This window comes from Phyllobates terribilis, unplaced genomic scaffold (genome assembly GCF_046119375.1).
Source record: "Phyllobates terribilis strain yellow unplaced genomic scaffold, ASM4611937v1 Scaffold_8__6_contigs__length_399053987, whole genome shotgun sequence".
NCBI classification, from domain to species: Eukaryota; Metazoa; Chordata; class Amphibia; order Anura; family Dendrobatidae; genus Phyllobates; species Phyllobates terribilis.
In genome coordinates, this window is record NW_027362768.1 from 198,039,505 (window position 1) to 198,064,677 (window position 25,173).

A 25,173-nucleotide genomic window follows, 5' to 3' on the forward strand; every position below is an offset into this window, starting at 1 on the left:
CATGTTTCTCTGTTGAAAAAAGCTGATGTGTCGGATGGTGACACCTCTGCCACTGTTCCTCCGGTGGTGGAGAACGGGGAATATGAAATTTCCCGCATCCTAAATTCTAGACGGTATAGAGGGAGTTTGCAGTATCTCGTCGCTTGGAAGGGTTTCGGACCTGAGGATAACTCATGGGTGAGGGCGGATGATGTTTCTGCTTCCAGACTTGTCAGAGCGTTTCACAGGAGGTTTCCTGGTAAGCCTGGGCCTAGGGGATCCGAAGGATCCTCTTAGAAGAGGGGGTACTGTTAGAACTCTCCTGTTAGGTTTTTTTTAGTTTGCTGGTCACATGACCATTTTTGCCTATTTAATCCGGCTCCGCCCTCCTGGCATTGCTGGACTTCATTGTATTTACTACTGTTGAGCTAGCTTGGTGCTCTGTTGCCGTTCTCTGTTAGTTTTGCTAGGTCTTCTGACCTCTTTGCTTTTTGTTGTGTGTTTGTCTTTGACTGCTACTATTTCTGCTAGGGGTGTCCAACTTATCCCAGTCCCTAGTTCTTGTAGGGATCCCTACCTCACATCTATAGGTCTTCGTACAGACTAGCCGAGGACTTTAGCGGGTCTGATCGCAGGATCAGGTTACCCGTTATATCGTAGGGATCTAGTTTAGTTCTATTGTAGGGACAGATCTCCTGTCTTTCCTTAGTCTCTGTAGCAGATCATAACAGCTTCATCCAGCAGTATTCATCCAGCAGATGCTTCATCCAACAGTCTTCATCCAGCAGATGCTTCATCCAACAGTCTTCATCCAGCAGATGCTTCATCCAACAGTCTTCATCCAGCAGATGCTTCATCCAGCAGTCTTCATCCAGCAGATGCTTCATCCAGCAGTGTTCATCCAGCAGTCTTCATCCAACAGATGCTTCATCCAGCAGTCTTCATCCAGCAGATGCTTCATCCAGCAGTCTTCATCCAGCAGATGCTTCATCCTGCAGTGTTCATCCAGCAGTCTTCACCCAGCAGTCTTCATCCAGCAGTCTTCATCCAGCAGTCTTCATCCAGCAGTCTTCATCCAACAGTCTTCATCCAACAGATGCTTCATCCAGCAGTCTTCATCCAGCAGATGCTTCATCCAGCAGATGCTTCATCCAGCAGTCTTCATCCAGCAGTCTTCTTCCAGCAGTCTTCATCCAGCAGATGCTTCATCCAGCAGTCTTCATCCAGCAGTCTTCATCCAGCAGATGCTTCATCCAGCAGTCTTCATCCAGCAGATGCTTCATCCAGCAGTCTTCATCCAGCAGTCTTCATCCAGCAGATGCTTCACCCAGCAGGCTTCATCCAGCAGATGCTTCATCCAGCAGTCTTCATCCAGCAGATGCTTCATCCAGCAGTCTTCATCCAGCAGATGCTTCATCCAGCAGTCTTCATCCAGCAGATGCTTCATCCAGCAGTCTTCATCCAGCAGATGCTTCATACAGCAGTCTTCATCCAACAGATGCTTCATCCAGCAGTCTTCATCCAGCAGTCTTCATCCAACAGATGCTTCATCCAGCAGTCTTCATCCAGCAGTCTTCATCCAACAGATGCTTCATCCAGCAGTCTTCATCCAGCAGTCTTCATCCAACAGATGCTTCATCCAGCAGTCTTCATCCAGCAGTCTTCATCCAACAGATGCTTCATCCAGCAGTCTTCATCCAACAGATGCTTCATCCAGCAGTCTTCATCCAACAGTCTTCATCCAGCAGTCTTCATCCAACAGATGCTTCATCCAGCAGTCTTCCTTGTGCTTTCCTTCAGAATAATCCTCAAACAATTCCTCTTATTACAGAACTCCATTTTCCACCAATATTCCTCAGTTGCCTCCTATGTGTTGTGAGAATACTGATCATCTCCCATTGCCCAAGGACTAATCCAACTCCTTAATATCAGTAGAGAAAGAAGATCCTCACCCCCCCCATAACAAGGAGCCAGGGACCCTGAGAACCTCAGACCAAGACCAAGCAGGAAACAGCTGTATCACTGCACTTGATCTCAGCCAAAAGACCATCACATGAACCTTCACATCTACTTTTCACCAGTGCAGGAAGCCCAGCGAGCGCCAGGCAGCAAAAAATTATTCAAAACTCATAATTGTTCCTCTCCACGGAAATCTTTAGTAAAAGGCGAAAGATTTATTCAATCTGAAGAGAAACAAGAGTATAGAGGAGAGCGGCCGGCGTCACCCGGAGCCTGCGCTGCGCTCATCACACCCGCGGAGAGGACGGCTCCTGGATGGATTGTGGGGTCACGTTCACAAGAGAAAATGTTACAATTGTGAATACTGGTCAGGTGCATCCTGGGAGGTATGCAAATCACAGCAGGAGGCGGGGCATCACATGGCTGCAGGATTTTGCAGAGCACTCTGAACTTTGAGGGTTTTTTTCTTTTTCTGAATCCGCAGCTTTTCCGTTTCTTCATTCCCGTTGCTGTAACTTTTTGGAGACCTTTTTGACAATACGGGAACCCGAGTGACCCGGTGGGGCTGTGAAGACCGATTTCTTTTTCCTCTTCCAATCTCACTCAGATAGTCCATCGTGGCAGAAAACTTCCACAAATAGTTCTTCATCATTAGAGCCTTTAAATTCTTTAAAACTAACAAATCTATTAATTGAATAGCAACAACCTGTTTAACATATGGCAGGGAAACACTTGTGTGCACAGTGCCCTCTAGTGGACAGATCAGCACTGACCTGTGACTCTCATGCACACAGCGCCCTCTAGTGGAGAGATCAGCACTGACCTGTTAACCTCATGCACACAGCGCCCTCTAGTGGAGAGATCGTCACTGACCTGTTACCCTCATGCACACAGCGCCCTCTACTGGAGAGATCAGTACTGACCTGTGACCCTCATGTACACAGCGCCCTCTAGTGGAGAGATCAGCACTGACCTGTGATCCTCATGAGCACAGCGCCCTCTAGTGGACAGATCCATCACTGACCAGCCTCGTGTGTACAGCGTCCTCTAGTGGAGAGATCAGCACTAACCAGTGTCATTTCCCTCATGCACACAGCACCCTCCAGTGGATAGATCAGCAATTACCTGTGTTGTTTCCCTCATGCACACAGTGCCCTCTAGTGTAGAGATCAGCACTGACCTGTGTCGTTTCCCTCATGCACACAGCGCCCTCTAGTGGACAGATCAGCACTGACCAGTGACCCTCACGCACACAACGCCCTCTAGAAGAGAGATCAGCACTGACCTGTGACCCTCATGCACACAGCGCCCTCTACTGGAGAGATCAGCACTGACCTGTGACCCTCATGCACACAGCGCCCTCTAGTGGAGAGATCAGCACTGACCTGTGACCCTCATGCACACAGCGCCCTCTAGAAGAGAGATCAGCACTGACCTGTGACTCTCATGCATACAGCGCACTCTAGAAGAGAGATCAGCACTGACGTGTGGCCCTCATGCACACAGCGCCCTCTACTGGAGAGATCAGCACTGACCTGTGACCCTCATGCACACAGCGCCCTCTAGTGGAGAGATCAGCACTGACCTGTGACCCTCATGCACACAGCGCCCTCTAGAAGAGAGATCAGCACTTACCTGTGACTCTCATGCACACAGCGCACTCTAGAAGAGAGATCAGCACTGACGTGTGGCCCTCATGCACACAGCGCCCTCTACTGGAGAGATCAGCACTGACCTGTGACCCTCATGCACACAGCGCCCTCTAGAAGAGAGATCAGCACTGACCTGTGACCCTCATGCACACAGCGCCCTCTAGTGGAGAGATCAGCACTGATCTGTGACCCTCATGCACACAGCGCCCTCTAGTGGGGAGATCAGCACTGACCTGTGACTCTCATGCACACAGCGCCCTCTAGAAGAGAGATCAGCACTGACCTGTGACCCTCATGCACACAGCGCCCTCTCGAAGAGAGATCAGCACTGACCTGTGACTCTCATGCACACAGCGCCCTCTAGAAGAGAGATCAGCACTGACCTGTGACCCTCATGCACACAGCGCCCTCTAGTGGAGAGATCAGCACTGACCTGTGACCCTCATGCACACAACGCCCTCTACTGGAGAGATCAGCACTGACCTGTGATCCTCATGCACACAGCGCCCTCTAGTGGAGAGATCAGCACTGACCTGTGATCCTCATGCACACAGCGCCCTCTAGTGGAGAGTTCAGCACTGACCTGTGATCCTCATGCACACAGCGCCCTCTAGTGGAGAGATCAGCACTGACCTGTGACTCTCATGCACAGCGCCCTCTAGTGGAGAGATCAGCACTAACCTGTGACCCTCATGCGCACAGCGCCCTCTAATGGAGAGATCAGCACTGACCTGTGACTCTCATGCACACAGCGCCCTCTACTGGAGAGATCAGCACTGACCTGTGACCCTCATGCACACAGCGCCCTCTAGTGGAGAGATCAGCACTGACCTGTGATCCTCATGCACACAGCGCCCTCTACTGGAGAGATCAGCACTGACCTGTGATCCTCATGCACACAGCGCCCTCTAGTGGAGAGATCAGCACTGACCTGTGATCCTCATGCACACATCGCCCTCTAGTGGAGAGATCAGCACTGACCTGTGATCCTCATGCGCACAGCGCCCTCTAGTGGAGAGATCAGCACTGACCTGTGACCCTCATGCACACAGCGCCCTCTAGTGGAGAGATCAGCACTGACCTGTGACCCTCATGCACACAGCACCCTCTAGTGGAGAGATCAGCACTGACCTGTGACCCTCATGCACACAGCGCCCTCTAGTGAAGAGTTCATCACTGACCAGCCTTGTGTGTACAGCGTCCTCTAGTGGAGAGATCAGCACTGACCTGTGTCGTTTCCCACATGTGCATATCGCCCTCTAGTGGAGAGATCATCACTGACCTGTGACCCTCATGCCCTCAGCGCCCTCTAGAAGAGAGATCAGCACTGACCTGTGACCCTCATGCACACAGCGCCCTCTAGTGGAGAGATCAGCACTAACCTGTGTCATTTCCCTCATGCACACAGCACCCTCTAGTGTAGAGATCAGCAATGACCTGTGTCGTTTCCCTCATGCACACAGCGCCCTCTAGTGGAGAGATCAGCACTGACCTGTGTCGTTTCCCTCATGCACAAAGCGCCCTCTAGTGGAGAGATCAGCACTGACCTGTGACCCTCACGCACACAGCGCCCTCTAGAAGAGAGATCAGCACTGACCTGTGACCCTCATGCACACAGCGCCCTCTACTGAAGAGATCAGTACTGACTAGTGTTGAGGGATACCTTCCGATATCAGGAAATATCGTATCGGATTGGATCGGGCCGATACCCAAAAAGTATCGGATATCGCCGATTCCGATACCGGAAACCAATGCAAGTCAATGGGACACAAATATCGGAATGAAAATAAACCCTTTCTTTCCTTGTAGGTTAATTCTACATGAAGTAAAACAACTAAGAATAATGTAGAATGACATGAAAAGCCTGCAATTCATCAGCGGCATTCACCGGTACCCGACAATTTACAACAGAAAGAATAGAGCTTCACACATAGATTAGATAGATAGAAACATGTCAGTCACATATATATGAAGTACAGTGACAGTGTTGCTTACTGTACTTGTCATTTAGTGTAAAGGATTTATTTAAAAAAATAATAGTTTTTTCATGCACCGTCTCTTTAAGAAAGCCGGCCGGCAATTCAGCATCTGTACCCGACAATTTAGAATAGAAGGAATAGAGAATCACACATAGATTAGATAGATAGAAACATGTCAGTCACATATATATGAAGTACAGTGACAGTGTTGATTACTGTACCTGTCATTTAGTGTTAAAATAAAGGATTTATTTAAAAAAAAATTGGCGTGGGGTTCCCCTTAATTTTAGGCTCTAGCGGAGGTTAAGCAGACAGCTGGGGCAAATGTTTGAAGCCTGGGAAGGGGGTAATACCCACGGAGCTTCCCAGACTACTAATATCAGCCCCCAGCTGAATACCTAGCCTTTACTAGCTATTAAAATGGGGGAACCCCCCCCAAAAAATAACGTGGGGTCCCCCCTAATTTAATAGCTAGCACAGGCTAGGCAGACAGCTGGGGGCTGATATTAATAGCCCAGGAAGGGTGCCATGAATATTGGCCCCCTCCCAGGCTAGAAACACCAGCCGTCAGCCGCCCCAGAAATGGCGCATTCATAGGATGCGCCAATTCTGGCACTTAGCCTCGCTCTTCCACGCTGCCCTGGTGCGGTGGCAGGGGGTAATAGTGGTGGGGTTCATGTCAGCGCCAGCTGCCATGAAGCCCAGGTTAGTAATGATGGGCGTCTATAAGACACCCCCATTACTAACCTACAAAGTGTTAAAAAGAAAAAACACACTACACCCAGAAAAAAATAATTTATTTGAAATAAAACACCATTTTATTTAATTCTTAGTTTACTAAAAAAAAAAATAGTTACCTGTCCACGTTCCTGCGCTGATCTCCCATGCACAGCTGTCACATCTGGAGATGGTGACAGCTGTGCATGGCTGCTGTAAGCTCACGCTGCCGGGAACACGTCCGCTCCCGGCAGCGGGAGCCCCTGGCTGAAGTCACCGGAGTGCATTCAGGCAGCGCAGCTCCGGAGACCTCCTTTACGGCAGTGCTGTACCGTGGGAATTTCTCACGATACAGCAGTGCCGTAAAGGAGCTAACCGGAGCAGCGCTGCCTGAACTCCGGTGAACCCTTACGGCCCCGTCATTCTAGCGGCGGCAGCGGTTCAGAGCGGTCACATTCTATGTGGCTGCTCTGAACTGGAGATCATCGTGGGACACTCGTGGACTACTACAGAGGGGTAAGGATAAGGTTGTGGTTTATTATTTTATATTTTATTACAGGAGATCGATGGCTTCGGGGAATTAGGTGTCTAGGTGAGTATAGGTGTAGTTTTTTATTTTTTACTTTATTTTAGGTGGCGATCGGCGGGGACAGGTAATGTATGAACTAATTTCTTTTAGGTAACCACTGGCCACCAATGACATGTATCTAACATTTATTGGGGACACAGTAGGGCAATTTAAATAGCAGGATCAGGCTGATGGGAACTACTGCTCCCATCAAGCTGATCCTGCTGGCACGAGTGGACGGGGGACAGACATAGGCCGATGGGAGTAGTAGTGTCACATCGGCCTATGTCTGCCTGCACGCACACACACCGCACACACCCGCACACATCGCACAGACACACCCGCACACACACCCGCACACATCGCACAGACACCCCGCACACCCGCACACACACACCCCGCACACACACCCCGCACACACACCCCGCACACCCGCACAAACATCGCACAGACACCGCGCACACACACCCGCACACACACCCCGCACACACTAATCATGACGGGTCTGGGAGGTGAGGCTGACCTGTGCAGCCGTGGGAAAGTTGATGTGAGTTCATGCAGTCAAGCATGAACTCACATGAACCCTCTGAGGGCACCGCGGCTACTTCAAATGAACAGCTGATCGGCATCACCTGATACCTCAGCTGTTCATTTGAAATAACCGGCGGGAAAGCGCAGCACAGAACGGGAAAGCCGGCGGTGAAGTCTTTTCACTGCCGGCTTCCCCGCCCGGGTCCTTCGCTCCTTGGTGCTGCGCTCCCCGCCCGGTCCTAATTTACGATTGGGATTGGAGGTGGCGAGGGGAGCGGAGGATCGGGGTGGGAGGCTGCGGGGAAGCAGTATGGGGCTGCGTGATTGTTTAAAAGCCGGCGGCTTTTTACCGCGCGCCGGCTTTTAAACAATCAGGAGAATTCTCCCACGCTGGGATGGCATTCTGATGACAGGCTGGATCGCGCTGCCATCCAGCTTGTCATCCTTCACAGACACTGCAGAGCGCAGGCATTATGGGAACTTCCGATTCCGGTATTCGATATTATAAAAGTATCGGAATGCTCAACACTAGTACTGACCTGTGACCCTCATGTACACAGCGCCCTCTAGTGGAGAGATCAGCACTGACCTGTGATCCTCATGAGCACAGCGCCCTCTAGTGGACAGATCCATCACTGACCAGCCTCGTGTGTACAGCGTCCTCTAGTGGAGAGATGAGCACTAACCTGTGTCATTTCCCTCATGCACACAGCACCCTCCAGTGGATAGATCAGCAATGACCTGTGTCGTTTCCCTCATGCACACAGCGCCCTCTAGTGGAGAGATCAGCACTGACCTGTGTCGTTTCCCTCATGCACACAGCGCCCTCTAGTGGAGAGATCAGCACTGACCTGTGTCATTTCCCTCATGCACACAGCACCCTCTAGTGGAAAGATCAGCACTGACCAGTGACCCTCACGCACACAACGCCCTCTAGAAGAGAGATCAGCACTGACCTGTGACCCTCATGCACACAGCGCCCTCTACTGGAGAGATCAGCACTGACCTGTGACCCTCATGCACACAGCGCCCTCTAGTGGAGAGATCAGCACTGACCTGTGACCCTCATGCACACAGCGCCCTCTAGAAGAGAGATCAGCACTGACCTGTGACTCTCATGCACACAGCGCACTCTAGAAGAGAGATCAGCACTGACGTGTGGCCCTCATGCACACAGCGCCCTCTACTGGAGAGATCAGCACTGACCTGTGACCCTCATGCACACAGCGCCCTCTAGAAGAGAGATCAGCACTGACCTGTGACCCTCATGCACACAGCGCCCTCTAGTGGAGAGATCAGCACTGACCTGTGACCCTCATGCACACAGCGCCCTCTAGTGGGGAGATCAGCACTGACCTGTGACTCTCATGCACACAGCGCCCTCTAGAAGAGAGATCAGCACTGACCTGTGACCCTCATGCACACAGCGCCCTCTACTGGAGAGATCAGCACTGACCTGTGACCCTCATGCACACAGCGCCCTCTCGAAGAGAGATCAGCACTGACCTGTGACTCTCATGCACACAGCGCCCTCTAGAAGAGAGATCAGCACTGACCTGTGACCCTCATGCACACAGCGCCCTCTAGTGGAGAGATCAGCACTGACCTGTGACCCTCATGCACACAACGCCCTCTACTGGAGAGATCAGCACTGACCTGTGATCCTCATGCACACAGCGCCCTCTAGTGGAGAGATCAGCACTGACCTGTGACTCTCATGCACAGCGCCCTCTAGTGGAGAGATCAGCACTAACCTGTGACCCTCATGCGCACAACGCCCTCTAGTGGAGAGATCAGCACTGACCTGTGACTCTCATGCACACAGCGCCCTCTACTGGAGAGATCAGCACTGACCTGTGACTCTCATGCACACAGCGCCCTCTACTGGAGAGATCAGCACTGACCTCTGATCCTCATGCACACAGCGCCCTCTAGTGGAGAGATCAGCACTGACCTGTGATCCTCATGCACACAGCGCCCTCTAGTGGAGAGATCAGCACTGACCTGTGATCCTCATGCACACAGCACCCTCTAGTGGAGAGTTCAGCACTGACCTGTGATCCTCATGCGCACAGCGCCCTCTAGTGGAGAGATCAGCACTGACCTGTGACCCTCATGCACACAGCGCCCTCTAGTGGAGAGATCAGAACTGACCTGTGACTCTCATGCACACAGCGCCCTCTACTGGAGAGATCAGCACTGACCTCTGATCCTCATGCACACAGCGCCCTCTAGTGGAGAGATCAGCACTGACCTGTGATCCTCATGCACACAGCACCCTCTAGTGGAGAGTTCAGCACTGACCTGTGATCCTCATGCGCACAGCGCCCTCTAGTGGAGAGATCAGCACTGACCTGTGACCCTCATGCACACAGCGCCCTCTAGTGGAGAGATCAGCACTGACCTGTGATCCTCATGCACACAGCACCCTCTAGTGGAGAGATCAGCACTGACCTGTTACTCTCATGCACACAGCGCCCCCTCCAGGCACATACTTGTCTCTGCTTTTCACCTGTGCAGAAAGCCCAGCGAGCGCCGGGCATCAAAAAATTATACGAAACTCATAATTGTTCCTCTCCACGGAAATCTTTAGTAAAAGGCGAAAGATTTATTCGATCTGAAGAGAAACCAGAGTATAGAGAGGAGAGCGGCCGGCGTCACCCGGAGCCTGCGCTGCGCTCATCACACCCGCGGAGAGGACGGCTCCTGGATGGATTGTGGGGTCACGTTCACAAGAGAAAATGTTACAATTGTGAATACTGGTCAGGTGCATCCTGGGAGATATGCAAATCACAGCAGGAGGCGGGGCATCACATGGCTGCAGGATTTTGCAGAGCACTCTGAACTTTGAGGTTTTCTTTTTCTGAATCCGCAGCTTTTCCATTTCTTCATTCCCGTTGCTGTAAGTTTTTGGAGACCGGTTTGACAATACGGGACCCCGAGTGACCCGGTGGGGCTGTGAAGACCGATTTCTTTTTCCTCTTCCAATCTCACTCAGATAGTCCATCGTGGCAGAAAACTTCCACAAATAGTTCTTCATCATTAGAACCTTTAAATTCTTTAAAACTAACAAATCTATTCATTGAATAGCAACAACCTGTTTAACATATGGCAGGGAAACACTTGTGTGCACAGTGCCCTCTAGTGGACAGATCAGCACTGACCTGTGACTCTCATGCACACAGCGCCCTCTAGTGGAGAGATCAGCACTGACCTGTTACCCTCATGCACATAGCGCCCTCTAGTGGAGAGATCGTCACTGACCTGTTACCCTCATGCACACAGCGCCCTCTAGTGGAGAGATCAGCACTGACCTGTGACTCTCATGCACACAGCGCCCTCTAGTGGAGAGATCAGCACTGACCTGTTACCCTCATGCACACATCGCCCTCTAGTGGAGAGATCAGCAATGACCTGTGCCCCTCATGCACACAGCGCCCTCTAGTGGAGAGATCAGCTCTGACCTGTGACTTTCATGCACATAGCGCCCTCTAGTGGAGATATCATCACTGACCTGTGACTCTCTTGTACATAGCGCCCTCTAGTGGAGAGATCGTCACTGACCTGTTACCCTCATGCACACAGCACCCTCTAGTGGAGAGATTAGCACTGACCTGTGACCCTCATGCACACAGCGCCCTCTAGTGGAGAGATCGTCACTGACCTGTTACCCTCATGCACAAAGCACCCTCTAGTGGAGAGATCAGCACTGACCTGTGACCCTCATGCACACAGCGCCCTCTAGTGAAGAGTTCATCACTGACCAGCCTTGTGTGTACAGCATCCTCTAGTGGAGAGATCAGCACTGACCTGTGTCGTTTCCCTCATGCACACAGCGCCCTCTAGTGGAGAGATCAGCACTGACCTGTGTCGTTTCCCACATGTGCATATCGCCCTCTAGTGGAGAGATCATCACTGACCTGTGACCCTCATGCACACAGCGCCCTCTAGAAGAGAGATCAGCACTGACCTGTGACCCTCATGCACACAGCGCCCTCTAGTGTAGAGATCAGCAATGACCTGTGTCGTTTCCCTCATGCACACAGCGCCCTCTAGTGGAGAGATCAGCACTGACCTGTGTCGTTTCCCTCATGCACAAAGCGCCCTCTAGTGGAGAGATTAGCACTGACCTGTGACCCTCACGCACACAGCGCCCTCTAGAAGAGAGATCGGCACTGACCTGTGACCCTCATGCACACAGCGCCCTCTACTGGAGAGGTCAGTACTGACCTGTGACCCTCATGTACACAGCGCCCTCTAGTGGAGAGATCAGCACTGACCTGTGATCCTCATGAGCACAGCGCCCTCTAGTGGACAGATCCATCACTGACCAGCCTCGTGTGTACAGCGTCGTCTAGTGGAGAGATCAGCACTAACCTGTGTCATTTCCCTCATGCACACAGCACCCTCCAGTGGAGAGATCAGCAATGACCTGTGTCGTTTCCCTCATGCACACAGCGCCTTCTAGTGGAGAGATCAGCACTGACCTGTGTCGTTTCCCTCATGCACACAGCGCCCTCTAGTGGAGAGATCAGCACTGACCTGTGTCATTTCCCTCATGCACACAGCACCCTCTAGTGGAAAGATCAGCACTGACCTGTGACCCTCACGCACACAACGCCCTCTAGAAGAGAGATCAGCACTGACCTGTGACCCTCATGCACACAGCGCCCTCTACTGGAGAGATCAGCACTGACCTGTGACCCTCATGCACACAGCGCCCTCTAGAAGAGAGATCAGCACTGACCTGTGGCCCTCATGCACACAGCGCCCTCTACTGGAGAGATCAGCACTGACCTGTGACCCTCATGCACACAGCGCCCTCTAGTGGGGAGATCAGCACTGACCTGTGACTCTCATGCACACAGCGCCCTCTAGAAGAGAGATCAGCACTGACCTGTGACCCTCATGCACACAGCGCCCTCTACTGGAGAGATCAGCACTGACCTGTGACCCTCATGCACACAGCGCACTCTAGAAGAGAGATCAGCACTGACTTGTGGCCCTCATGCACACAGCGCCCTCTACTGGAGAGATCAGCACTGACCTGTGACCCTCATGCACACAGCGCCCTCTAGTGGGGAGATCAGCACTGACCTGTGACTCTCATGCACACAGCGCCCTCTAGAAGAGAGATCAGCACTGACCTGTGACCCTCATGCACACAGCGCCCTCTACTGGAGAGATCAGCACTGACCTGTGACCCTTATGCACACAGCGCCCTCTCGAAGAGAGATCAGCACTGACCTGTGACTCTCATGCACACAGCGCCCTCTAGAAGAGAGATCAGCACTGACCTGTGACCCTCATGCACACAGCGCCCTCTAGTGGAGAGATCAGCACTGACCTGTGACCCTCATGCACACAGCGCCCTCTACTGGAGAGATCAGCACTGACCTGTGATCCTCATGCACACAGCGCCCTCTAGTGGAGAGATCAGCACTGACCTGTGACCCTCATGCACACAGCGCCCTCTAGTGGAGAGATCAGCACTGACCTGTGACCCTCATGCACACAGCGCCCTCTAGTGGAGAGATCAGCACTGACCTGTGACTCTCATGCACAGCGCCCTCTAGTGGAGAGATCAGCACTGACCTGTGACCCTCATGCGCACAGCGCCCTCTAGTGGAGAGATCAGCACTGACCTGTGACTCATGCACACAGCGCCCTCTAGTAGAGAGATCAGCACTGACCTGTTACTCTCATGCACACAGCGCCCTCTAGTGTAGAGATCAGCACTGACCTGTGACCCTCATGCACACAGCACCCTCTAGTGGAGAGATCAGCACTGACCTGTGACCCTCATGCACACAGCACCCTCTAGTGGAGAGATCAGCACTGACCTGTTACTCTCATGCACACAGCGCCCCCTCCAGGCACATACTTGTCTCTGCTTTTCACCAGTGCAGGAAGCCCAGCGAGCGCCGGGTATCAAAAAATTATACGAAACTCATAATTGTTCCTCTCCACGGAAATCTTTAGTAAAAGGCGAAAGATTTATTCGATCTGAAGAGAAACCAGAGTATAGAGAGGAGAGCGGCCGGCGTCACCCGGGGTCTGCGCTGCGCTCATCACACCCGCGGAGAGGACGGCTCCTGGATGGATTGTGGGGTCACCTCCTCCGGACCCTGGACACAATGTATCTGATGTTACTGAACTTTACTACAAAAACTAACAAAAAATAATGAGAACACATTACAACTCTGAGGATGGGTCAGGTGCATCTTGGGAGATATGCAAATCAAAGCAGGAGGCGGTCACAAGGTCTCCATAGAGATGCAGAGTCATTCCTCCAGTCAGTGGACGTTTTGGATGTTACCAGTTTAGACCCAGCGTGCAGCCGGCGGGGATTGGAGGAGCGGATCACACAGACAACCGTCCTGATAGATTCTTCAGAATCCTCTTGCACTGATCTATTCGGGGATAAGGAAAATAAATCTGTAATGAAATCCTAGAAAAGGGAAAACTGCAGGAACAGAGAATGGAGCGACAGGAAGATCGGTGGGGTGCAGTCTTTAAGTCCATGTTTCAGGGCATCCAAAAGACCCCACACAAAGGCGTTTGCTATATAAGTGGGCACCTTCAGCAGTATTGGGGTACTGTAGACATTCATGAATGACCAGGGTGGCAGACCCCACAACACGTCCCACAATATCTCTGCAATGGCCGCCTCTGCAGTCGGCAGAGGCTATCCGGACAGAACAGATTATCGCAACGGGACCGGACCAACGTGAGGTCAAGTGACCTTTTTCTGTGCTGATCAGAGCTCGGTCAACACCCTCGTCCAAACGTGCAGGACCTTCGGACAAGCTTCAGAGGCCAAAACCAACTGCATGAAGTTGGAAGCCATGCTCTTCGGAGACTGGCACCTGACCACCTCCACCTCCTTCCCCTTCAGCATCCTGCCAGATTTCAGCAAGGTTCTTGGAGTGTGGTTTGGGAAAAAAGGAGCAACGCTCAAGTCATGAGAAGAATGGTTGACCAAAGTCAACCAAAGGATTGAACTGTGAAGCCTCAGATGTCTCACTTGTGAGGGTAAAGCGCTGGTCCCGTGTATCAAGGTAATGCCCGTGCTGCAGTACAAAGCCCAGGACTGGCCCCCTCATGTCACCATGTGTAGGGTCATTACCAGGACAGTGTTTCACTTCATCTGGGGTTCTAAAACGGACAAAGTAAAGTGAACCACCATGTAACAAGGAACCGCACAAGGGTGGAAAGGGCATCCCAGACATACCCACCCTCCTGCGGACCCCCTTCATTTGTGACTGTGTCCAACAAACTCTGCAAGGCAAGAGAGTTTCTGCGGGCAGATTCATGTCTCGCAGGATAACTGGAAGAAACTTAGCTGGGACAAGTGGGACAGCTCCTACCTCTGCAACAGGACGACGCTCTTGTTCTACGAAGACCTTGCCTGCTTAGTGGGGGAACACCAGCTGGAGGGACTCAAGCCAGATCTGTGGAAGCCAAAGACCATTCATCAACTCATCAGAACCAATGACCAAGAACAGAATATCCCAGAACTCCATGATGACACGTGGAAATCCAGGTTGAGTAATGTGTTGTCGGACTGGCTGACCAACGGGCACAAGGATTTGTCATGGATGGCGATACAGGGTGGGCTTCCCCGTCCGGTCATTCATGCACACCAGAAACCTGTGCAAGACCATCTACGCAAGTCTTTTGGGATTGCCGTTTTACACAGCTCCTGTTGGGTGCCCTGGAGGATGACCTGGGGAACTCTGTCCCCAGAGCGAGCCCATTGTGCCATCTGGTGCTTTACTGTGGTTCATACTGTCGGAGCAATCCAGGAGGCTTGGCGCTTTATGAACTGTTTTAAAGGATGCTATCTGGGTCACCAGGAACCGGTTCATCTTAAGGAAGGAGAGCATGTCCATCCGCGACCGCCAAAGGATGATCCACAGCCTGCTCAGAGACTACACTGACGCGCCCCCTGGGCCGTGGGGTACCCGGAGCCGGGCCTGTAGACGCTGGGGGTCAATCCAAGGGTAGTAGATGTATACAGGTTATATAATGTCTGACACAGCCACCTGTGGAGTGCGGTTAATAGAGACCGCCGCTGCGGAACAGTCCTCTGAAGCTGGTAGTATAGCAGCAAAGGTGGTATAACTCCCCACAGGAAGAGTTAGCTTCAGGGCAGTGTGCGTGGATGATGGTGGTTGTGCATGGTGTCGCGGTGCAGAAACAACCACAGAGTCCTTATAGTGCAGTCCCAGGGTCTTTATTAATGACACTTTAAAGAGGCCTGGACTGGAGTATTGGCTAGTGATAAGAGTCCAGTCAGTCTCGGAGCAAGCATAGAGTCCTCCTGGCTAGGTGGAGTTGTAGGCCTGCCGTTCTTACTATACTCTTTGGCTATTCTGCTTGTAGCTGTGTTGTAGCCCACGTCCCTGAGTGTAACGTGCTGTGCTCACCTGTATGGCTGGCAGCTCGGGCCTTGTGGATGCCTCGCTCCTCCTTGGCGGTACAGCCTCGGACTCCGGTGTCCGGTTCAATGTGTATTCTGGCTAGGACGAGCTATCTCCAGCTCCAGTCCCTAGCTCCTCACTCCTTGATGTCCTCAACTCGACTCCTCACACTAGACTAAGCTAACCCCGCCTCCAGATCCAGTTGTCAAGGGCAGGATCCTCCCCTTGCTGATCTGGAGCCAGGATGTGTTGCATGTGTTATGTTCCTGACCAGGAAACCCCTGCTTGCCTTCAGACATGGCATTACCTCTTTGGAGGGAAGCAATACCACTGTGGCAACCAGTCTCTCTGGGGTGCCACATTCCCCCCTAATTAATGTCAGTACTCCAGGACTGAACATATTTTTCAAAAGTAACAATAGCATTAACAAGGTACATTAGAATATTTACAAGCATTATAGTCTTTTACAGGTTACAGTATGATCTGCAACCAGGTGTCCATTCAACTGAATAAGGTATAATTTGAGGGACCCGTCCAAAACCCTCCACGGAGGCCCTGGGGTGGCTGCAGGGCATTGATGATCCGGATGCTGGACCACGTCTTCAGCCACCTCCACGAGTTTTTGTTCTGTGGTCTGTCACAAAGGGGCACTTTTACAAGTGCAACTATTTATAAGGGAAAGTTCTTTGGTTATTCACTGTCCATAACCTAAAAGTCTTTGGATCCCTTGTCGGGTAACTGGAAAAACACACATATATCAAACTTTTCAAATTTTTAAGTCTCTTGTATACCTTTACAGGTAACTATATACAGTATCCATTTAAATACATTTATACTTTAAATTATGCATTTTTAAATCCTCAAACGGGCAGGGGGCTGACCTTTTGTAGCTCTGGTAGATCTACGTAATGCACTATCTGTCACTGCGCTACCCTGGTCCCTTGTGTCTACCCCCAGTGTGGTGGGTTCAGTGTGACTAGTATTTTGAGGTGACACTGGTAGGTTGGGCAACTTCCTACGGATTCTTTGGCTTACCGTGGGTACGACAGGTTCGCTACTAGCAGAGGGTAGATTCTCCTGGTCTGCTAATGGGGAAACTTCTGCCTCCGGGGGCAACTGTTCTTCCAACTCTTCTGGGACTTCTGCAGCTTCCTGAGGGGCTGGTTGGAGAAAGGTAAGGACTGGCACAACAATTGCATTGTTCACTTGTGTCCATGACCGGGGAAATTCTCCGAGTACTGTTTTGACCATTTCTTCCACTTCCTCTGTGGGTTGAGGGCTATCTTGGTCTTCCTTAGGGTGTTGCAGTTGCTCGGGACATTTCTTCAAGTGGTCTCTTGAAACTGTTGCTGATGTTTCTCCTCCATCCTTACTAATGAGGCACACCTTGGTGTTATCATGACTCGAGGGTAGAATGGTGTACGGCTCTACCTCCCACTGGTCATCCAATTTGTGGAGTCGCCTCTTTCTCTTAAGGACCTGTTCTCCAGGTGACAAGGGGACATCAGGTGCGTGTTGATTGTAGGTCTTCTCTTGTTTCTGTCTTGCTTGGGACAGACTTCTTTCAACACTCTCTTGCACTTTGCGGTATTGTAGTTGCCGCTCAGTATCCCAATCTGCATCCGGTGAGGTGGTCTCTGGTGTTAGGACTCCCATGTCCAGGTCGATGGGTAGCTTACCAGGCCTTGCTCTCATCAGGTAAGCAGGTGTGCAGTTGGTGGAAATCACTGGGATATGGTTATAGAGGTCCACCAGATCTGGCAACTTTTCTGGCCTAGACTACGTTCTTCCAGGGGCAACGTCTTCAACAGGTCTATCACCACCTGGTTCATCTTCTCACACAACCCGTTGGTTTGGGGGTGATACGGTGTTGTCCTGATTTTCTTGCAGCCGTACAGGTTTCAGAATTCTTGGAACGCCTCCGCTTCGAAGGCTGGACCTTGGTCAGTAAGCATGCGTTCAGGGTAACCGTGCGGGCGGCAGAAGTACTGCTGGAAGGCTTTGGCTGCTGTCTGAGTCGTCTGGTCCTTTACTGGCACTACTACCAGGAACCGGGAGTAGTGGTCTACGATGGTGAGAGCGTAGACATAGCCTGACCTGCTTGGGGCTAGCTTCACGTGGTCCAGGGCTACCAGTTCAAGTGGCTGTTTGGTGATGATGGGCTGCAGGGGAGCCCTCTGGCTGTCACGGTCTTTTCGCCTCAGGTTGCATGGTCCGCATTCTCGACACCACCTCTCGATTGCTTTCCTCATGCCAGCCCAGTAGAACCATTCACGTAGCAAGACTTCCAACTTCTTCCAGCCAAAGTGTCCTGCTCCATCGTGGTACGCTTCCAAGACCATCGATGCATCCCGCCTCGGGACTACCACCTGCCAGAACAGTTCATGTGTCCGGGAGTTGATGGCTCTTCGACACAGCTTCCCTTCATAGATGAATAGTTTGCCCTTCTCCTTCCACAACTGTTTGGTCTCCCTGAAGCATCTGGATAAGGGTACGAGTCAGCTCGTGTCAGCAACTCCTTGACTAGGCGGACAGCCGGGTCACTATCTTGTGTTTCTGCCCATCCATGGTGGGGAAATGGGTTGAACGTGGCCTCTCTGTTGGCAGAGCACCTGTTCTTCACACAATGGTAGCACTGAGTTACCCCATGACTGTGGAAAGCGGGGATCTCTATCTCCTCCAGTTCCTCCGGGTCCTCTCCCCCATCTGGCAAGTTAGGCATCCTGGACAGCGCATCAGCATTTGCATTCTTGCGCCCAGCCCGGTACTTGATGGTGAACTGATAATTAGACAGTGGGCCATCCATCTTTGTTCCAGGGCACCAAGTTTCGCAGTGTCCAGGTGCGTCAGCAGGTTATTATCCGTGAAGACTGTAAATTGGAGGAGGCGAGATAGTGCTTGAAGCATTCCGTCACAGCCCAGACTACGGCGAGGAACTCCAACTTGAAAGAACTGTAGTTTTCGGGGTTCCTTTCTGTGGACCGGAGCTTCCTGCTGGCATAGGCAATCACTCTTTCTCTGCCTTGCTGTATCTGGGACAGCACCGCTCCTAGCCCCACGTTGCTTGCATCTGTATGGAGTATGAAGGGTTGGCCATAGTCAGGGTAGGCCAGGATCTCGTCTCCTGTGAGACCCATCTTCAGCCTACTGAAGGATTCGTCTTCCGGCTTATCCCATTTGAATGGAGGCTTCGGGTTTTTGGCCTTCCTGGACTGGCCTACTAGGAGGTCCTGCATGGGTGCCGCCATCTTGGTGAAGCCTTGGATAAATCTTCGGTAGTAGCCCACCAACCCGAGGAACTGCCGCACTTCCTTAATAGTGGAGGGTCTTGGCCAGTCCTTGATTACTGTGACCTTGTCAGGGTCTGGTGCTACACCTTCAGCGCTTACCACATGACCTAGGTACTGTACCTTGGGCTTCAACAGGTGGCATTTTGACGGCTTCACCTTCAGGCCAAAACCAGCTAGGGCTTCAAACATCTCTGCCAGGTGCTTCAGGTGATCTTCATAGGACTTGGAGTAGACAATGACGTCATCTAGGTACAGCAGGACTATCTCAAAGTTCTTATGTCCTAGACAGCACTCCATCAACCGCTGGAAGGTTCCTGGGGCGATGCAGAGTCCGAATGGCATGCAGTTGAACTCGCTGAGGCCCATAGGGGTGGTGAATGCGGTCTTTTCTTTATCCACCTCTGCCACAGGAACCTGCCAATACCCACTAGTGAGATCCAAAGTAGAGAAATAATTAGCAGATCTTAATGCAGCTAGTGACTCCTCAATCCTGGATAGCGGGTATACATCTTTATGTGTTATGCGGTTAATTTGCCTGTAGTCTACACACATTCTCATTGTGCCATCTTTTTTCCTTACGAGAACTAATGGAGCTGCCCAGGGGCTACAACTGTCTCTTATCACCCCAGCCTCCTTCATCTCTCGTAACATCCCTTTGGCATTTTGGTAGTGTGCTGGTGGTACAGGCCGGTACCGCTATTTAATGGGTGGATGGTCTCCCGTGGGGATATGGTGTTGAACCCCTTTCACCTGCCCGAAATCGAGCGGGTGTTTGCTGAAGACCCTTTCATACTCCTGGACCACCCGGTATACTCCATGTTTTTGGTGCTGAGGGGTGGAGTCAGTGCCCACGTGTAGCTTCTGACACCAGTCCTCCATCTGTCCCTCGGAGCCATTATCCTCCGCCGGTTTGGATGGAGGTAAGGGTTCCACTGTTTTTATAGAATTGTTGCTGACAGTGAATAGCTTGGCTAGGGTGGCATACCGGGGCAAATGGACCTCTTTCTCCCCAATATTCAGGATGCAGACTGGCACTCTCCCATTGCGGACATCAACCACCCCCCTGGCTGTCAAGATGGTGGGCTTACTGTCAGAGTAGACGGGCTCTACGAGGGCCTGGTAATCTCGACCCCTGAGACCGATTGCTGCCTGACACCATATCATCATCTTACTTCTTGGGGGCATGGCAATAGGGAATGGGTCACTCATCCTGACACTGCCAATCTCACCGACAGACAGTTCTACCTGTTGTCTTTTCATCAGGGCTCTGATCTCTCTCTGCAGAACCCACTGCTGACTGGAACTGGCAGTCTCTGACCTGCTGCAACAAAACAATAATTTCTGAAAGACAATTTTCAATAACATTAGTGCCTAAGGTTATCATGGGATGACTTTCTCGGCAATCAATGTCAACAATTATCATTCCTTGCGCCGGCAATTCCACTTTGCCAACCTTTATGGCCACTTCTTTGAACCCCACTTGAGGTACGGGCTGACCATTGCTGGCATAGATGCTTAAATGTTCGTCTGCACGGCGGGTAATGTCTGAATCAGTCCAGTAGCGTTGGTAGAGAATGTAGGGGATGGTGGTCACCTGGGATCCAGTGTCCAGCAACGCGCTCATCGGGATGCCATCAAGCACGACAGGTAGGACCAGCTGTCCTCCCACATACTTGTCTCCCCAGCTTTGTGGGCCTGGTGGTCTTACTCCTGGGGGTTGGCCCTCTGCCCCATGTTTTGCTCGTTTAAATGACAGTACCGTGTATAATGTCCTGGCTTGTGACAGCGGCGGCAGATGGGTTGTCCGTCCTGGTCGTAGCGGTCGCTGTTCCTCCCTCTCGATGGTGGAATCCTCTTCTGTCGGCGCCACGGATGTCCTCCGGACTGGAAGCCATCTGGATCTTCCCTTTGGGGGACACCTGCAAGGACTGCACAGTTTTGGTTAGTGCAGCTAAACTTTTAGTCAGCTCTTGGACCTGAAGGTGCAGGTCTGTAGAAGGATCATTGTCCAGAGTCTGTGCATCAGCTCCCACAGGCTCTGGGGAAAAGGGTGCCACCTCCTGGTGGTAGGTGATAGCTGGGCACCAGTGAGATGTAGCGCCACCTGGTGTTGGTTCACGCAGCACCCGGATGGCTTTGTCTTTAAATTGTGCAAAGTCCAGATCAGGGTTTTGCAGAGCCATAATGCGCAGCTGTGTCCGGTGAGCGCTGGACAGGAGCCCCTCAATAAACTGCTCAGTTAACAGTCTGTCCTCGTCTCGCACATTGTCGGGGTCTACCTGTTTGATGGCCCTCAGCGCCTCCTGCAGGTTTAAAGCATTGTCCTGTACACTGTCCTGCGCCCATTGTTTGCACCCGTAAAACTTCATCTTTATCTCTGCCGCAGTACGGGTGTCAAAGGTGTCCTTTAGGCGAGCCAGTATCTCTTTCACAGTCCCTTTGTCCCTGGTTGACCAGGGCTTTACTTCTCTCTGGGCTGCACCGATTAGCTGGCCTATGAGGATGGTGACTTTCTGCTCCTCAGACAGGGGGTATACTTTAAACAAGCTGCTCAGTCTTTCTTTAAAGTCACTCAGGGTGTGCGACTCCCCTGAGTACTGGGGCAACCACGCCGCTCCCGGTATATATGGCATGGAGAATGGCATTACCGTGGCAGCGGCCGCGCCTGCAGCTGAAGTTCCCTCCATATTGGGCGTCTTTCTCCCCCCTAGTGAACTGTGGCCTACCTTCTTTCATTTTGCTTCCGTAGGCCGCAGTTCCGCAGGCGATGGTCTCCTTTGAGGACCTGGCGTCGCTTGCTTCTGACGTCAGCGCTCGCTGGGGCTCCTTCCAGGACCTGGCGCTGCGTCGGTGCGTGGGGCGGAGCTTTGGATTCACGCACTTCCAGCGGTTACGCCCCTCTTCTTCCCGCGCGGCGGTTCCGGAAATGGCGGACAATGGCGGGAAACAGCGGCAATTGGTGGGAAAACTTCACCATGGTATGCGACACAGTTCGTGAAGGCGCACAGTACCCGGTGGTAACGGGCACGAAATCCTGCCGACTACGCCAAAGTTGACGCGCCCCCTGGGCCGTGGGGTACCCGATGCCGGGCCGGTAGATGCTAGGGGTTGTAGTCACTGTGGCGGTGACCCGGTCCGTTACCCAGGGCGGTCAATCCAAGGGTAATTTGTATATATGGGTTTTATAATGTCCGACTACGCCACCTGTGGAGTGCGGCTAATGAGGCCGCCGCTGCGGAACAGTCCTTTGAAGCTGGTGGTTTGGCAGCTAGGGTGGTATAACTCCCCACAGGAAGAGTGTAGCTTCAGGGCAGTGTGTGTGGATGATGGTGGTTGTGCAGGGTGTCGCGGTGCAGAAATAACCACAGAGTTCGTGGAGTGCAGTCCCAAGGTCTTTACTGATGACACTTTAAACAGGCCTGGACTGGAGTATTGGCTAGTGATAAGAGTCCGGTCAGTCTCGGAGCAAGCATAGAGTCCTCCTGGGCAGATGGAGTTGTAGGCCTGCCGTTCTTACTATACTCTTTGGCTATTCTGCTCGTAGCTGTGTTGTAGCCCACGTCCCTGAGTGTAACGTGCGGTGCTCACCCGTATGGTTGGCAGCTCGGGCCTTGGGGATGCCTCACTCCTCCGTGGCGGTACTGGTCCCTCAGTGCTGCTGAGCCTCCGGGCGTCTGATGGGGGCCAGGAGACCTGCAATCTCCTGCCCTACGGTATCTGCTGCTGGGTATGAAATCCCCACAGCCTCGGACTCCGGTTCTCTGTGTATTCTGGCTAGGACGAGCTATCTCCAGCTCCAGTCCCTAGCTCCTCTCTCTTCAGTCTCCTGAACTCAACTCCTTGCAATAAACTAAAACTAACCCCGCCCCCAGATCCAGTTGCCAAGGGGAGGGTCCTCCCCTTGCTGATCTGGAGCCAGGATGTGTTGCATGTATTATGTTCCTGACCAGGAAACCCCTGCTTGCCTCCAGACATGGCATTACTTCTTTTGAGGGAAGCAATACCACTGTGGCAACCAGACCCTCTGGGGTGCCACATTTTTTCTTTTGCAGTCGTCTGATTGGACAGCGCTGAGTTTGGAGCGTTTTTATCAGGAGTCGCTTCGGAGACAGAACATGAACTTTTTTTTTTCCACCAGGTACTTTTCAAAGCCCAAAATGGGGAAAAAAAAACTCATATGAACAGCAAAGGGTATTTCCCATAGAAATAAATTGGAAGTTTTTGAAGTGGATTATGGAGCAGATCTGCACAAAAATAAAATTCTAAATCTCCTTCAACATCGCCATATTTTGATCTTTTTATGATTTTTGCTGTTATAATTGTTGCGTGGAAACCGTCAGCAAGTAGGATAGTTACTACTGACAGAATTTATAGTGGCGTTCTTAGCGCATGTGCACACTACATCTTTTTCCCGGTGGGTCCGCTCTGTAAATGAGGTTATGCACAAACTATAAATGACAATGAAGGACATAACAGTGACAGACGGGTGATGGGGAGCGGACAGGATGGGGGGTTGCGCCGCCTCCGGTGACATGACAGAACCCGCATCTTACCATCAGCATCTGGAAGAGCTTCTCCCCAATGGCGAGCCTCACTTGTTCCTCAACAACTGGGGACACAGATGCAAAGTACTGAAAAGTGAGGAAGAATCAGCAGATCAGATCCGATCGGTCACTGACAGCAGCCAATGAGATCGCAGCACGACACCCAATGAGAGCACAATTCTGATGGGCTGTGGAGTGTGAGTGCCGGAATGAGGTGAAACAAGAGCGCACCGCAGTCTACACTCCACTCACATCTGGAAGTAGTGCGGGTGTCAGGTGTGGGATAACCTGCGGATCTCACCTGCACGGCGAGGCTGGCCTGTCTCTGACTCTCCGTGTGATCCATGTTTCCCATGACGTACAGCAGGTGATGTACAACCCTCAGCCGGATCATCTGGTCACACAGCTCGGAGGACTCCCGCGCCAACATCCTAGGGGGAGAAGTAGCGGCTGACGTCACAGCACCAACATGTCGTACACCAGCACCTTCTAATAAAGAGATCAGCACTGACCGCAGCCTCGTGTGCGCAGCGCCCTCTAGTGGAGAGATCAGCACTGACCTGTGTCCTTTCCCTCATGCACACATCACCCTCTAGTGGAGAGATCAGCACTGACTGCAGCCTCGTGTGCAGAGCACCCTCTAGTGGAGAGATCAGGACTGACCTGTGTCCTTTCCATCATGCACATAGCGCCCTCTAGTGGAGAGATCAGCACTGACCAGCCTCGTGTGTACAGCGCCCTCTAGTGGACATCAGCACTGACCACAGCCTCTTGTGCACATCGCCCTCTAGTGGAGAGATCAGCACTGACCTGTGTCCTTTCCCTCATGCACACATCGCCCTCTAGTGGAGAGATCAGCACTGACCAGCCTCGTGTGCACAGTGCTCTCTAGTGAAGAGATCAGCACTGACCAGCCTCGTGTGCACATTGCCCTCTAGTGGAGAGATCAGGACTGACCTGTGTCCTTTCCCTCATGCACATAGCGCCCTCTAGGGGAGAGATCAGCACTAACCAGCCTCTTGTGTACAGCACCCTCTAGTGGACATCAACCTTGACCACAGCATCGAGTGTGCAGCGCCTTTAAGTGGAGAGATCAGCACTGACCTGTGTCCTTTCCCTCATGCACACAGCGCCCTCTAGTGGAGAGATCAGAACTGACGTGTGACCCTCATGCGCACAGCGCCCTCTAGTGGAGATATCATCACTGACGTGTGACCCTCATGCACACAGCGCCCTCTAGTGGAGAGATAAACACTGACATGTGACATCATGCACACAGCGCCCTCTAGTGCAGAGATCTGCACTGACGTGTGAACCTCATGCACACAGCGCCCTCTAGTGGAGAGATCAGCACTGACCTGTGACCCTCATGCACACAGAGCCCTCTAGTGGAGAGATCAGCACTGACCTGTGACCCTCAAGCACACAGAGCCCTCTAGTGGAGATATCAGCACTGACCTGTGACCCTCATGCACACAGCGCTCTCTAGTGGAGAGATCAGCACTGACCTGTGACCCTCATGCACACA

The 25,173-nt window shown here is 52.1% G+C and overlaps 2 long non-coding RNA genes and 3 other non-coding genes across 5 annotated transcripts in view; all 5 read right to left on the reverse strand.

Annotated features, from left to right (window-relative positions):
• The window catches only part of LOC141157129 (uncharacterized), a 101,419-nt gene extending 91,487 nt beyond the window's left edge, over window positions 1-9,932 (reverse strand). The window contains exon 1 of the long non-coding RNA XR_012247747.1: window positions 9,840-9,932. This is a non-coding gene — a long non-coding RNA (uncharacterized lncRNA). The remainder of the gene's footprint in view (window positions 1-9,839) is intronic.
• Window positions 2,068-2,182, reverse strand: LOC141160498 (U5 spliceosomal RNA). Its single transcript, XR_012250255.1, has one exon. It is a non-coding gene; the product is annotated as a U5 spliceosomal RNA (small nuclear RNA).
• Window positions 9,908-10,022, reverse strand: LOC141160487 (U5 spliceosomal RNA). Its single transcript, XR_012250244.1, has one exon. It is a non-coding gene; the product is annotated as a U5 spliceosomal RNA (small nuclear RNA).
• A 3,274-nt stretch (window positions 10,023-13,296) lies between these two features.
• On the reverse strand, window positions 13,297-13,411 carry LOC141160494 (U5 spliceosomal RNA). Its single transcript, XR_012250251.1, has one exon. It is a non-coding gene; the product is annotated as a U5 spliceosomal RNA (small nuclear RNA).
• A 9,952-nt stretch (window positions 13,412-23,363) lies between these two features.
• On the reverse strand, window positions 23,364-24,072 carry LOC141156481 (uncharacterized). The gene is made up of 3 exons (XR_012247637.1): window positions 23,947-24,072; window positions 23,655-23,732; window positions 23,364-23,526 (listed from the first exon to the last, which is right to left on the reverse strand). It is a non-coding gene; the product is annotated as an uncharacterized lncRNA (long non-coding RNA).
• Window positions 24,073-25,173: the final 1,101 nt, after the last annotated feature.